The sequence below is a fragment of the Gymnogyps californianus genome, chromosome 29, assembly GCF_018139145.2.
Source record: "Gymnogyps californianus isolate 813 chromosome 29, ASM1813914v2, whole genome shotgun sequence".
In the NCBI taxonomy this organism is placed as follows: Eukaryota; Metazoa; Chordata; class Aves; order Accipitriformes; family Cathartidae; genus Gymnogyps; species Gymnogyps californianus.
In genome coordinates, this window is record NC_059499.1 from 479,211 (window position 1) to 495,351 (window position 16,141).

The window sequence follows — 16,141 nt, forward strand, 5'->3', positions numbered from 1 at the left end:
GTTATGATATAGTTACTGATGAGCCTGTTTATGAGAATGGTGCCATTTGTTCCCAAAAAGCTTTGGTGTCTGCTTGGTCTTCACAAGCCAGAAAGCTAAGCAGTGTTGTGACAGCTGAGGGATGTGGTAGGTAGCAAAGTAAAAATTCATAGAACAGAGGATTGTACGCATAGATGTAAATTTTTAGAAAGAAGAACAATTATTCTGTTGAAAAAGCTATGGTTTGTAACAGCATATTATTCAGGCTCTGTAGGATGGGAAGGCACCTATTTGTTCTTTATTATTTTCACTAGTACTAGCTTTTCACGACTTTTGAAGCCAGTATGAGCTTGTAGATGCTGAATTAGGGATTATTTGTTCTCTTGTTGTCATGACAGGCCGTTTACTCTGTTGTGATGTCATTGTTGATATGATAGACAGTATTGAAATTATCTCCCGAACTTGAGAACTCTGTGTGGACGATTCTCACTTGGAGTTGGCTGTGAGAGCTCTGGACATCGAAGGTATTACTTGTGAGATACGCTCTCCTGCTATAATTCCAAAGTTGTAACTCTTCCTCCTGAGAAAGAAATGCTTCTTGTTGTCTTCATATTTAAAGCGAAAGGAGGTTTAGTTTTACTATGTCAGCTAGCAAGAATCCATGAGTTTTAGTCTCTGTGTGAATTCTCCTTTCTGTAGATGATTATCAGATTCCCGTAATTTGTGAAGTGACCTTTTTGCAGAATTAGAACTTCCTCTTGAACATTATGAGTTTGAACTTCACGACCAAGTTATTGCGTCTGGTGGGTCTGACCTTCCACTGGCTTGGAGGTGAAGGCAGCCACTCTGAGGGCAGTGCAGTTGGGACAGAGCAATCTTGTCTTTGATTGTGAGAGTATCCTTCTAAATAGAGTTCCAGCTAGATCTTATGTCCCGATACGTGGCCGTCCTCTTTCCCAAGTATGACCAACCTGATTTGCAGTAAAAGAAACTCTGCGTAAAAGGCAAACAGGAAATTTTGGTGTCCGATTCTGAGTTTCTCTGAATGCTTTAACTTCTCAATAGTAGTTACTTGGGCTCTCTGAGGACATCCGTATTCTGTTTTAATAAAATGAAAATCGTGAAAGAATTCCTATACAAGAACAAAGATATTCACATGCAAGCTGCATCTGGATTTTTAGGTAGTAAGAAAATGAAAGCTTGATTGTAAAATTCTCACATTTCCTTTTTTTTTTTCTTTTTTGATCAGGAACATACTTTAAAATATAATTGCATCCACTACGTTGGCAGTGGGCATCTAAATCTTAAGGCAAAAGCAGACTGCATCTTTTCAAGTGCATTGATTTGAAAATTGAAGTTGGCTTTTCTCCGTGTGATGGGCTGCTCTCTAAATCAGAGTAATTAACTAAACTGAAGATTAACAACAGAGAATGGGCCTTGGAGCTTGGAAAGCATGTGTCATGATTGCCTTCGTGCCACTTTTGTGCTGCTTGCTGAACTATTTTTGTTGGAGAGAGTTTGGATTCAAGAATTAGTTTTTACATGATACTGGATACTTCGGAGGATGAATAATGGGAGCCTTTCTGCTTTAGTCACTAATTCCTATCCAGAAAAGTTTCACCGTGACCATAAGTGTTGGCTGCCTCATGGCTGTCCTCCATTCTGCACTGAAATCTGTTCACTGGCAGCAGAAAGATGTCTGTGTTACAGAAATTAGCATCACTGACACTCATTGCTCTAGGACAAAGCGTAATGCAAACTTCAGGTTTCCAAGCCAATTTAGGAGTGCTTCTGTTATTAATCTGCAGATTATTAACTTTTTATAATAGAGTTGTGTTTCTTAATGAAAAACGCGTTACCACCATTAGTTGCTGTTGATGGTTCTTGGGAGCAAACCACGTGTTTTATTTCAGGTTTCACTGTCTACCCAGGAGACAGGTGGATACTGGAAGTGAAGCGAGAGTATGTGATCACTGTAGAAGTTTGACACAGACAGCACTAAAGTGTCTTTATCTGATGTGAATACGTGTTCAGTTAACAACGCGTGGCTGCCAAAGGGAGTGCCATGATGAATTGTGTTAGAGATATTCAGCACTAATAAGGAAATGAGAGAGAGAGAGAAGGAAATTAACCCTTGCTGTGTTGTTATCTCAGTCTCTCACACACATTTCTATTCACATTTCTTCCATACCGACTGTGTTACAAACCTCTACAGAAATGCACAGTTCTGTGAGTGTTTGTGGAAAGTGCATCGGGTTTTCCTTGGAAGGGGACACAGTTTTCACTGATCTCTGTCAATTTGCAGAACCTGAGAATAACTCCATTTTTCTAAGGAGTATTTTGAAGAGCTCCTGTCTTCTCATAATGGATCTTACCATATAGTTCAGGTCCTGTGTCGTGGTTTAACCCCAGCCGGCAACTCAGCACCACGCAGCCGCTTCCCCCTCCCCCCTCCCAGTGGGGTGGGGAGGAGGAAAAAAAGTCAAACTCCTGCGTTGAGATAAGAAGTTTAATAACTAAAGTAAAATAAAATACACTACTAACTAATAATAATAATAATTGTAATGAAGAGGAATGTAACAACAACAAAAAAAAGAAATAACGCCCAAGAAAGGACAAGTGATGCACAATGCAATTGCTCACCACCCGATGCCCGAGCAGCGATCCACGCCTCCCGGCCAACTCCCCTGTTTATATACTGGGCATGACATTCCATGGTATGGAATATCCCTTTGGCTAGTTTGGGTCAGCTGTCCTGGCCATGCTCCCTCCCAGCTTCTTGTGCCCCTGCTTGCTGGTAGAGCATGGGAAACTGAAAAATCCTTGACTTAAGATAAGCGCTACTTAGCAACAACTAAAACATCAGCGTGTTATCAACAGTATTCTCACACTAAATCCAAAACACAGCACTGTACCAGCTACTAAGAAGAAAATTAACTCTATCCCAGCCAAAACCAGGACATCCTGAAAGATGGCATCACAGGGATAAAAGCTGAACTGGTTTCTGTTCTTCTACAGGGAAGAGGCAAAGGTGGTAGTAATTTTCTTCAGAATTTTTTTCTAGTCCCTCAGGTCATATAATACTACTCTTGTTCACACCTACGTGAAAGGAAATGCTCTGTGCTTTAAGTTATGCCATATTTCTCCTGCAAGAGCAAGTTACTCTACAAGGTTTTCATAGAGAATGCCTTCTGCAGTTTCTGCAGTTGTGAGCGGTCCAAGAGGCAAATCAAACTCCCTCAGAAATGTGAGAAACCAGGCACTTTGAAAGAAAGGCTGGAAAGAATTGAATAACAGCAGTGACTTGAACTTTCTGCTCTGGCGTTGGAGCAGCAGCAGCTCTTACCTGAACTGTGTGCAGCATGGCTGCTTCTGACCTAGACCATGTGCAGGTCCATGGCACGCTTGCTCTTTGCCAAATAATGTTCCTGCAAACAATTTCCAGACAAAGTTTTGGAATGAGGGTGTTCCAGGGACCATTCTCCATAGGTGAATTAGATGTAGTTTTTGAAGCTGATGAGTTTCAAAGCAGAAGCAAGTTATTCCATGCCAACTGGCCTCAGCACCTGCGAATGTAAATTAAATGTGTTCAGGAACTAATATAAATGTAGGCACAGACTCCTGTTTCTAATTTTATATGGAGCAAAATGTTTTGGAGGCAACCCAGCGTGTTATAGCGACATTTTGATTACCTCAAAAAAGAAGCAACTGGTTTCAGATACATGTTTTTTAAGCTTATGTCCTAAGCAATCAGTACAAATCTTCTTCGCAGGATTTCAGACCTGTTGAGGCTTGTATAAAGTGTCTAGTTCTGTTACCTGTCATTTGCTAACGGTTAAAAGCGTGAGCTTTCTCCTTTTGATGGTAAGCTACTTTGCTTGAAAGATTACTTCCTTTTTTCCCCTTGTTTGTAGGATGGCTCTGAGGCTTACTTCCCCATACCAGTCAGCCGTGAGCAGGAGGTGAAGATTGAGCTTCCCATCAAGCTGTCACCTTCTCTCCTTGCATTTCCACACCATCCCGTGGAAGTCTTGTATCGATATAAACTTCAGGTGAAGTAGACTATGGATAGGAAAATCATGAAGGCCTTCTTGGTGTGTGAGCCTCTTCCAGAAGAAAAGTTAGTTAAAAATGTCTAGCCAATAGAGGCTTAATGAGAATCCTGAGCACTGAATGGGCCAAAACACTCTAATTTTCCTTCTTTAGCCTTGTAACAATTCTATTCCCACACTGCTCTCTGTGTAGCTCCCTCCAGCAAACCCCATTTTTTGTTGATAAAGTCATGTACTCTTTTCCTTTCTCCTATCCTCAACTGTTCTCCCCCCATGCTTTTCCTCCATCTTCCTCTCTCATGTCTTTTTGTTGTCCTGTTCTTTGGTCATGTGCCTGTATTCCCGGGTCATTTGCTGTTTGCTTGGCTGTGCATCATTAAAGTTCACTGGATTTTTGAAGTGTTGACACTGTTGTGTAAGTGTAAGAAGAGGCAACAGAGATGCACTTTTTCCCTGTGCTTTCACAAGCTTTGGTCCTTAGTTACCTGGGATAAATGATCTCCCTGTGTCTTGGCTGGAAAAATGGAGGTTATTTCGTTTTACTTGAGTTGTAAAGTAAGTCTACATGTTTTTCATTTTACTTCTGACAGTCTGTTGTGAGATGTAATAGAAGTTTGAAAAGTACTTTGAGATCCTCAGCTGAAAAAGTTATAGGAGTGCTGCTGCTAGTTTTGGTTGGATTTTTGTTTTGTTTTTTTAATACTGTTACTCCATAGCTAAGCTAGTACTGCTCGCTTTGTTACAGGAAATAATCCTGTGGTGAATTGTGTGGACTGAGCCAGTGAAGCTTTTCTTACGTCAAATCAATGTAGTTGCCTACCAACGATCAACGTAGTTGATCTGAGCAATGGCTTTTGGGCTTTTGAGTAGAATACCTCCTTTCTGTAAATTTAACTTCTCTGTAACAGAGACACAAATGTGTATTTTCTTCAGTTACTATGTCTTTGCCTCTTTGCTTTCATTATAGGTCATCCCTTTGCAGCCTGGATTTTTAAGCCTGGAAATGTATGATCTCTGTTTGGGATTCCTGGGACCAGTTACAGCCTACCTGCGTGTGACATGCATGAGTTCAAGGTGGATCTCACTGATAAGGTGATGCAGTCTTAGGGAAGCTCAAATGTTTCTAAAACCTAATGTGGTAGGATATATTTCCCTGCCCACAGAGAGGAGGCAGCACCAAGATAGATCTTAGGATTAAGCATCGAGAGCAGGACATGGATACAGAGCCCTCAAGGAAGAATGTATGAAGCACTCTCTTCCTTTCTCCTCTCCCCTTCTCTTTTTAATCTAGCTTGAGATTGGCAAGTCTGTCGTCGTTACCATTCAAGTCCTGGGTTTTCAGCAACTTCCCTTGCAGAGTAAATACTTGGAGTACGTGAAGCTGAAGCTGCAAGCAGCATCTCCTATCGTTACACTTGTGTGAGTATTACAGTTGGCAGGTTGGAGCATTCTTAAGTACTAACTGGTAATGTTGACCTTGTATTGAAAAAAATTGAACTGATAATTACAGAAGAAAACCTATTTACAACCCCCTTGCTATTTGCTGGCTCACTGTGTAAATGTTTGTAGAGTGCATGAAAGGTGTCAGGACTGTAATTGTCAGCTTTAGCAGTGAGTTCTCAGGAAAATCTCCACCCTCCTGTAAAATGTTAATGAATTTCTAGATAATTTTTTTGGCAGGCTGTGGTAATTAACTCCTATTTGTAAAGCTCTTTGAGATCCCTGGTTGCAGGACTTAAAATGTTTTTTCATCTCCCACTGCCTATGTTTCTGTGTTACCACATGGGCATATGAAACACATCTGAAACAGTGACATATCTCTGCATTAATTCAGACCTGGTAGCTCAGTCCATAAATTTTCTTTTGACAGAGGAATTGATTCCCTCACACTTACTGTATTTATTAGATGGTATTTTGCCACTTGGACCTCTGTGCGTCCTCTATCTAGGACTATGGATATCTCAAAATTCAAGCCTCAATAGTATAGTAGTCACAACTTGCCCATTAGACAGTTCCTGCCTGAGTTCTCTCTTAGTTATTGCACAGAAAATAAATGGTGAAGTCATGGTAAGGTGTCTTCACAGGCAAATGGAAGAAGTGGGAGAACATTCTGAATTGTACATACTTTGAGCTGTTGCTGTCGGCCAGACAACTGGTAGTTATGGCCTGGGACAAGATGGGAAGAAGATTTACTTCTGCTTCTCGGAAAGTCGAACTAAGAGTGCACAGCTTTTAAATCTGCTCACCTTTGAGTGTTTCTGACCCACCATGGAATCCTTTTTTTCAAAGTTCTTTAAGGAAAAAAAAAATAATCCCACTTATGATGATATTCTGAAGCCTCGATGTTTTGTGTCTCTTAAATTCATTTAAAAAAGGATCCTATAAATACTTGTTGTCGGGGACCATTGATACCATTTCTGTATTTTGGCAAAGTATCCATTGTTTTCTCCTAGTCCTTTCATTCAGAAGGCAGCATCGCTTCCCTCACTAGAAATCTCTGTACTCTGTAACAAATCTGTGCCAAGATCTCCTTAGGCAGGTTCATGTGATTCAACACTAACAGTCCTAGTATTCTGTCTAGTGATGTTTCACAGAAAAGAAATATGTATAACATTTTACAGCAGAATATTTTCCCTTTTACCAGGTCTTTCCTCCATTTAAACTGATTCCAGAGAAAATCACTCTTATTCCACACAGTGTGATGCAGGTGAGCATTATTTCTTCTGAACAAATGAGAATTTTTCACTCCTCTTCACCTGTTGCTTCCTTTCCCCCTCAGTATTGGTATATTTTAGGAGAGGTGTGCAACAGGCAACTGGAGACATTAATTCCCTAAACGCCAGGGTTTAGATTCGCTAATATACGTATGTTTGTTTTCCTCACTGAACAGCTTGTGTTTTATTTAAACATACTTCAGGTGATGTCAGAAGGTGGCCCCAGCCACAGTCCATCATCCACTTCTCTGTCACTAACTGCTCCATTGCTGAGGTTAACTGACTTGGACAAGTAACGGGAAGGACAGTCGGAACAGCCGTGATACAGGGTGCTATCCAGGTGATTAGTGAAGACACAGGAGAAGTTACTGTTTGTTTGCAGGTATCTTTCCATTATATTCTTTTCTGTCTCATCCTTTCCCTTCTGCTTGGAAAGAATGTTAATGGTTTGTCTTGGTTGCCTTGACCTTGAAAAGCTGGCCTTGGAAAAAACTCCCATTAATGGCATATTTGATCTTGTATTATACTGTGACAGCTAAGGGGAAGAGGTAATTCTAAAACTACTGTTTCAGTTTAACTTGTTTCCTACCATAAACAAGAGATGAGGCCCTTACAGCTTGGGTGGGAAGCTGCTATTTCTCCATGTTTTTCTTTTTTCTTGCTTTCTGGCGCCCCCAGGGGGATATTGTTAAAGGCAATATTCAGTCCATGAGAGAAGTCAGCAGGAATCAAAGAGCTTTAGAAGAAATGTGTGTTAGTTTTGTCAGCAGTTACCAGCGTTGTAGAGGGACAGTTTGGAAATGGTAAGCCAGCGTAGCAATATAACCACCTACTGGGCGGCTCCTGGAGGTGTAGTAGCTAAACCTTCCCCGCTTGGCAAAAAACAGCTGAGCCCTTAACCAGGATATGGACGGTTTGTTTCAGAAATAGAGCTATAGACCACTTCGGGCTGTTTAGTATACTTAGATGTCTCAAAGCTTAGTTGTTGTTTTATTTTTGCAGGATCAAGTGGAATTAGAAGGCATTCAGTTAAAAGCAATAAGAATTCATTTACCTGCCACAAAACATCTAACAGCCACTGAGGTAGGTGTTGTAGCCAATACTGAAAACTTCTGTTGGCCAGAAGTTGAGGAGGATTCTTACCCTAATAGGCTTCTGCAATGAATAAGTTACTGCAGGTTTAAACCCTGAGGTAGGGGTTTACTTGAGTGATGCAGTCAGTAAAAAGAACTTGTTCCATTCTCTAATGCAGTAATTCTAGCATGCTAAAGCCAGTACTACTACTAGCTTATGAAACAGAAGCAGCAGCCTTGTCCAGCTGTTCAGGCTGGCTGCTTTAGTCCTGTTTACCTAATGCGAGGAATTCAAGTGTTGTAATGGGCTAGAGCTCTGCACTTAACTGCAATTAGGGTCTGGGAAATGACTGTGTGCGAGTGTGCAGGGGAGGGCGGCAGAGGAGTACCACGGGGTTAGTGAGGAGGAGCCTAGAATTGCCAAAACACAAATGCCTGGAGTAGCAGCACTGACCTCAGTTGTGTTTTAGCTCACAAATGCACAGTACTTTCTGAAATTCCTTTGTAGAAATTTGGAGTGCTGTCACATGCTTTGGGAATCGATTCGTGGTGGGAAGAGGATAGGATCTTTTCACTGAAGTTAGTTATTTAATTGAGGGAGAGGAGGGTTTGTTTTGTATTTTAAAGGACCACAGAGAATATACTACTGGTAATAAGTTTACGATGCATGTATCATCATTCCCCTTTGACTCCCAATTTTTAAGCATTCGTGTTCAACTTCTAACGGTGTATAATGTGACCTAATTTGGGGCCGGATGGGATTTATCCTAGGGTACTGAGGGAGCTGGTGGAAGCGCTCACCAAGCCACTTTCAATCATTTATCAGCAGTCCTGGCTAACCAGGGAGGTCCCAGTTGACTGGAAGCTAGCAAATGTGACACCCATCTACGAGAAGGGCCGGAAGGAGGATCTGGGGAACTACAAGCCTATCAGCCTGACCTCGGTGCTGGGAAAGGTTATGGAGCAAATCTTCTTGAGTGCCATCACACGGCATGTACAGGGCAACCAGGCGATCGGGCCCGGTCAGCATGGGTTTATGAAAGGCAGGTCCTGCTTGACTAACCTGATCTCCTTCTATGACAAGGTGACCTGCTTAGTGGATGAGGGAAAGGCTGTGCATGTTGTCTACCTAGACGCTGTTTCCCACAGCCTTCTCCCAGAGAAACTGACTGCTCATGGCTTGGATGGGCCTACTCTTCTCTGGGTAAAAAACTGGCTGGATGGCCGGGCCCAAAGAGTTGTGGTGAATGGAATTAACTCCAGTTGGTGGCCAGTCACAAGTGGTGTTCCCCAGGGCTCAGTATTGGTGCCAGTTCTGTTTAATATCTTTATCAATGATCTGGGCGAGCGGATCGAGTGCACCCTCAGTAAATTTACAGATGACACCAAGTTGGGCGGGAGTGTTGATCTGCTTGAGGGTAGAAAGGCTCTGCAGAGGGATCTGGACAGGCTGGAGCGATGGGCCCAGGCCAGTTGTATGAGGTTCAACAAGGCTCAGTGCCGGGTCCTGCACTTGGGTCACAACAACCCCATGCAGCGCTACAGGCTTGGGGAAGAGTGGCTGGAAAGCTGCCCAGCAGAAAAGGACCTGGGGGTGTTGGTTGACAGCTGGCTGAATATGAGCCGGCAGTGTGCCCAGGTGGCCACGAAGGCCAAGAGCGTCCTGGCTTGTATCAGAAATAGTGTGGCCAGCAGGACTAGGGAACTGATCGTCCCCCTGTACTTGGCACTGGTGAAGCCGCACCTCGAATACTGTGTTCAATTTGGGCCCCTCACTACAAGAAAAATATTGAGGTGCTGGAGTGTGTCCAAAGAAGAGCAACGAAGCTGGTGAAGTGTCTAGAGCACAAGTCTTATGAGGAGCGGCTGAGGGAACTGGGGTTGTTTAGCCTGGAGAAAAGGAGGCTGAGGGGAGACCTCATCCCTCTCTACAACGACCTGAAAGGAGGCTGTAGCGGGGTGGGTGTTGGTCTCTTCTCCCAAGTAACAAGCGATATGACAAGAGGAAACAGCCTCAAGTCACGCCAGGGGAGGTGTAGATTGGATATTAGGAAAAATTTCTTCACCGAAAGGGTTGTCAAGCATTGGAACAGTCTGCCCAGGGAAGTGGTTGAGTCACCATCCCTGGAGGTATTTAAAAGATACCTGTAGATGTGGCACTGAGGGACATGGTTTAGTGGTAGACTTGGCAGTGCTAGATTAACGGTTGGACTTGATGATCTTAAAGGTCTTTTCCAACCTAAACGATTCTATGATTTTAATGATTTGTCTGCTCTTCATACAGGATTGAGGTGCCAGAATACAGGAAACTAAGATGACTGCCAATTTCTGTGGTGACAATGTTCTTCCTTTGCAGATGCCAGTCTTCATGGTGGGGCTGAACAGCATGCTGACTCCATTTTCCTTTGGTATTGCTAACCCTGAACTGATATTGCAGTGGTCGGTGAGGAAAAGCGGTGTTCTAGACCTTCTTCCTCGACACACGGAGCAAACCACCAAGAATGGGTTTGAGATCCAGTGCTGTGACTGAAAGCATCAGGAGATGGGGCAAGCAGCATTTAGGATTCTTAACTGAGCAGATGAGCCTTGAAGACTGTATGGCTCAAGTGCTATCTTCCCAGTCGATTGTAGTTAGTATATGAAGTTAGAGCATCTCACGCTCTTTCCATCTTTTCTCTCTCAAAATCTTCTTCAAAACATGCAAGCCTTTGCAGAAGATTTTGCATAAGACTTTTGACTCTGTAATGATACTGCTGTAATTTTCTTTACCTATGTATGGCCCAGATGGAGATGCTTGAGATTGTGCGCCATTAGAAACTTCTGTATGCCGTATGGAAAGGATCGAAGTCTGAACAGATGAAATCACATCTGTGCTAGAAGATCTCTTCGTTCGGAACGGAATCCAAGAAAAAGGGGATTTTTCTGTTTCTACACATGGCACTTTATTTCCTTACTAAAACTAGCCACATAATGCAAGGACTGGTTGACCTGTAGTGACAGCCGTGCTGTATCTCTAACAGGTTTCAGTTCAGCTCCCGTCAAAGAATAATGTTGGTATGGTCGTGTTGTCCTGGTTTCAGCTGGGACAGCGTTAACTCTCTTCTTAGTAGCTGGTACAGTGCTGTGTTTTGGATTTAGTGTGAGAATACTGTTGATAACACGCTGATGTTTTAGTTGTTGCTAAGTAGCGCTTATCTTAAGTCAAGGATTTTTCAGTTTCTCATGCTCTGCCAGCAAGCAGGGGCACAAGAAGCTGGGAGGGAGCGTGGCCAGGACAGCTGACCTGAACTAGCCAAAGGGATATTCCATACCATGGAACATCATGCCCAGTATATAAACACGGGGAAGTTGGCCGGGAGGGGCGGATCGCGGCTCTGGCATTGGTCAGCGAGTGGTGAGCAATTGCATTGTGCATCACTGTTTTTTTTTTTCCTCCCCCCCTCCTTTTTTTTCATTATACTCCTTTTCATTACTATTATTATATTTCATTATTATTGTTAGTATTATATTTTACTTTAGTTATTAAACTGTTCTTATCTTAACCCATGAGTTCTGCCTTCTTTACCGATTCTCCTCCCCATCCCACCGGGAGCGGGGCCAGGGGATGGGGAGTGAGGGAGCGGCTGCCTGGTGCTTGGCTGCTGACTGGGGTTAAACCACGACACGTGTATACGAAAGCAGCAGGTAGAACTAGTATTAAGGTAACGGTGCAGTGTCTGAACGCATCTGCTGGACAGTTTGAAGGAAACCAAACTGAACTATCAGATGAAGTGCCTGGGTTATGCTCATTAGGGAGGTAGATGTATTTCAAGTGGAAGAAACTTGCAGGCAGTATGCATGGACAGATGCATTCAAAAAGCTTCCTTCCAGGTGTACGTGTTGGGCATACCTGCATAAAGAAGTTTACACCTCCTTTTGTTCATGTCTTTTTTTTATGTTGATCAACAAGAGGTTTTCTTCCACTCCTGACTTACAGCTGTCATTAATCCAGATACTTAAAAAAATTCTCTATGTAGTAATTTCTTTTTGTTCTGCCTGTAGGTATTTGATAAGCTGCTGCTATTCTCTCCTGCATTTTCCACTGAACAAATTTTGACGTTCACGAATTTTCAACTCAAGCTGTACACAAACAGGTAGACAAAGAAAGGAAAATCCAGAATGTAGAGACAATTTATGATGTGGTTCTCTCCTGTCAGTGCATGAAGCTGTCTGTCATGCTAAGATACTCAGCAGAGACTTGCAGACTTCCTGCTGCGTGACTGAGAATTTGAGGCATGCTCAGTTTCAAATTTCTGTCTAAAAAGGCTGTATTAAGTGCAGTTCAACACGGAGCAGAAAATGGTAGTCAGATTTTAAAGGGATAGCCCTGTACTGGCGAAACTTTCACCACTGAGCATTTACAGACGGAGCAACATGATTAATCTGAGAAAATGAACTCGTCTGGACCTACAAAAGCAGATCTCTTGCATATATGTAGGTCTTGGACAGTGTCTGCTTATATAATTCTTTTTCTCTGGTAGGCTTACACTGTGCATTTCTGGGGAATCTCCTGGGTTACTCCACAGCCTGCAAATGCGTATTGGAGTGACTGCTGAGCAGGGCTGCATCTGCCTGTTACATGCAGTTTAACAAATCCATTCAAGAAAATGTGCCTTCATGCTGTCAGCATGAGGCTGAAGCCATAGACTTAATGCCATACCCTGATCTCCTACTACCATTGAACCTGTGAGTCAGTAGCTCAGTGTGATATTGAACTAGAAGAACTTCAAGAACAGCATCCTGAATACATGGTTGATTGTCGGGAAAAAAAGCCTTACCTGCTGATGTTTCTTGTCGCTTTAGTGGCTGCCACTTCGAGTGAAACAAACTGCCAGACTGTCGAAGTCTAACAGACCTGTTTCACTTTTGTTCTTCACTAAGGGAAGGGGCTGCATCTGTGAGCTTTCAAGTCTTGCATTGTTACCCCAGCTCTTCTGTCCTTGAGGAACATGATCAAGGTTGTCTGAGAGCTGGAGCCATCACAGGCATCGCAGTGTTGGAAGTGACTTCTTGAGAAGTCTTTGGAGTCAGACAATCATAATGGAGCAGACTGCTGAGAGAATGCTTTTGGTTTGAATGTTAGTAGGTATTGTAGAGTTTAAAATAGTTTGTAGTAGCCTAACCTGTTTTGTTATCACGGACCATGATAGTTTTGAGACAGTGATCATCAAATGTGGTCAGAGCGATTGTCCTGGTTTTGGCTAGGATAGACTTAATTTTCTTCCTAGTAGCTGGTATAGTGCAGTGGTTTGGATTTAGTAGGAAAATAATGGTAACACACTGATGGTTTAGTTGTTGCTAAGTAGCGTTTATACTAAGTCAAGGATTGTTCAGCTTCTCATGCCCAGCCAGCAAGAAGGCTGGAGGGGCACAAGAAGTTGGGAGGGAACACAGCCAGGACAGCTGACCCAAAGTGGCCAAAGGGATATTCCATACCATATGATGTCATGCTCAGTATATGAACTGGGGGGAGTTGGCCGGGAGGGGCGGATTGCTGCTCGGGAACTAACTGGGCATCGGTGAGCGAGTGGTGAGCAATTGCATTGTGCATCACTTGTTTTGTATAGTCTAATTCTTTTAGTAGTAGTATTGTCATATTATTGTTATAATTATTTTTCCTTCTTTTCTGTCCTATTAAACTGTCTTTATCTCAACCCACGAGGATTTTTTTTTCGATTCTCTCCCCCATCCCACTGGGTGGGGGGAGTGAGCGAGCGGCTGTGTGGTGCTTAGTTGCCGGCTGGGGTTAAACCACGACAGTCCTTTTTGGCGCCCAGCGTGGGGCACGATGGGTTGAGATAATGACAAATCTGACTGGAATGTGTTAGAACAAATTTGTTATAAACATTTATTATATTAGTTCAATAGTCGCTGGTCACAATGTTGATGTATTCGCTCTCAAAGTTGGTGCACTTGTTCTTAAAGGTGCGTTATGTAATACCTTACTTGCAGTATATGCTCCCTGTTGTGCTGTTTATCACCCGTGGGAACTGGGCCAGAGTTATCATGGTGTTGTACTTTGTAACACTGGCTTATGATACGATAGAATTGCTGGTCGTGAAACTAATCCGGTATTTGTACTCAGCATTGCCGTCACCTCCGTACTTCGGGAGCCATCTATCAGAAACTATTATTAATTACACCTTGTACCTTTTCTCATCGGAGAGCCAATCCACAGGGGAGACACATTTCTTTACCTTCTCCTCCAGGCAAATTACAGTAGCTCTTGAGAATTTTGAATATCCCTGGGATGTTCAGACCAGCATGTTCCTATTGTTATGTCTCCTGAATGTGTTAGGTCTTGTTTAAGGTTAAACAGCTATGTAAGAATACCACTCGGAAATCTGCCCCGAGGCTGGATAGTCATGGGTGGCATGGCATGTGGGAGAATATGGGCAGGTATCTAGAGAACTTCTCACCTCCAATGGTTTGGAACTTCACTCCTGAACAACTACAGGACCCTGATAAAGTGATAGAATATTTGAAAGGAAAATGCTGTGGCTATTATGACCCGGACAACGCACAATTACTGAGAGATCCAGACAAAGTTCAATGCACATGACACGTGGTGGAAGTTTGTATGGAGCACACCATCATCGTATGCCAACCCATTGGCAGTACTAACCTGGAAAGACAAAGAGGCACTGACAGTGGATGAAACGGCTTGCCAACTCTGGCAATATGAAGAAAATCTCTCTTCCTCTCTACAAGTGTGTGCCTCAGCTGTGGAAAAACTGTCCGAAAAGTCAAAAAAACTGATTGAACTGATCAAAAAGTCCTACTCCCCACCTGTACAGACCAGTATCTCAGCTATTAGGAGTAAGTGTTCCTCTGCTCAAGAGAGAATATAGAAAGTACACACCACAGGGTACCCTGTGGTTTTACCTGCGTGACCACGGAGAGGACACGAGAAAGTGGGATGGAAAACCTACCTCGACCCTAGATGCACAGGTACATGAATTGAAAGGAAAAACAACCACAAAAGGGGATTTTTCCAGGAAAGATGCCGCTCCGGTTTCCAGCAAGCAGTTCCCCAGACAGAGTAGAAGGGCTTCTGACCCTCTTGAAGGGACCTCTGAGTCGTTTTTACAGGAAGCGAGTAACGAATACTCTGACCAGGATTAGAGGGGCTCTGCCTCCAGCTGGGTGGAGGAAAGGGACAACTGGATTTACTGGACTGTGTGGATCCGATGGCCTGGCACATCACACCCACAGGAGTATAAGGCTCTGGTGGACACCGGTGCACAGTGTACTCTAATGCCATCAAGCTATAAAGGGGCAGAACCCATCTGTATTTCTGGGGTGACAGGGGGATCCCAACAGCTCACTGCATTGGAGGCTGAAGTGAGCCTAACTGGGAATGAGTGGCAGAAACACCCCATTGTGACTGGCCCAGAGGCCCCCTGCATCCTTGGCATAGATTATCTCAGGAGAGGGTATTTTAAGGACCCAAAGGGGTACCGGTGGGCCTTTGGTATAGCTGCCTTGGAGACAGAGGCAATTGAACAGTTGTCCACCTTGCCTGGTCTCTCGGAGGACCCTTCAGTTGTGGCATTGCTGAGGGTTGAAGAACAACAGGTACCAATCGCTACCACAGCAGTGCACCGGCGGCAATATTGCACCAACCGAGACTCCCTGGTTCCCATCCATACGCTGATTCGTTGCCTGGAGAGCCAAGGGGTGATCAGCAGGACTCGCTCACCCTTTAACAGCCCCATATGGCCAGTGCGAAAGTCTCATGGAGAACGGAGACTAACAGTAGACTATCGTGGCCTGAATGAAGTCACGCCGCCGCTGAGTGCTGCCGTGCCAGACATCCTAGAACTTCAATATGAACTGGAGTCAAAGGCAGCCAAGTGGTACGCCACAATTGATATCGCTAATGCGTTTTTCTCAATCCCTTTGGCAGCAGAGTGCCGGCCACAGTTTGCTTTCAGTTGGAGGGGCGTCCAGTACACCTGGAATCGACTGCCCCAGGGGTGGAAACACAGCCCCACCATTTGCCATGGATTAATCCAAAATGCACTGGAAAAAGGTGAAGCTCCAGAACACCTGCAATACGTTGATGACATCATCATATGGGGCAACCCGCCGAGGAGTTGCAACCCTCACCTACCCACCTTGTTCTCCTCAGAGCCCAGCTCCAACACAGACACCCACCACCTCGGGCTCCCGCATGGAAGCGGCCGAGACTGAAAGCCGTTGGTGGCCCTCACCTTCCCTTGGCAGCCCCTCCGCAATCCCACAAACACTTGTTCCCTGTGCTTGCTCTACCACCTAACCC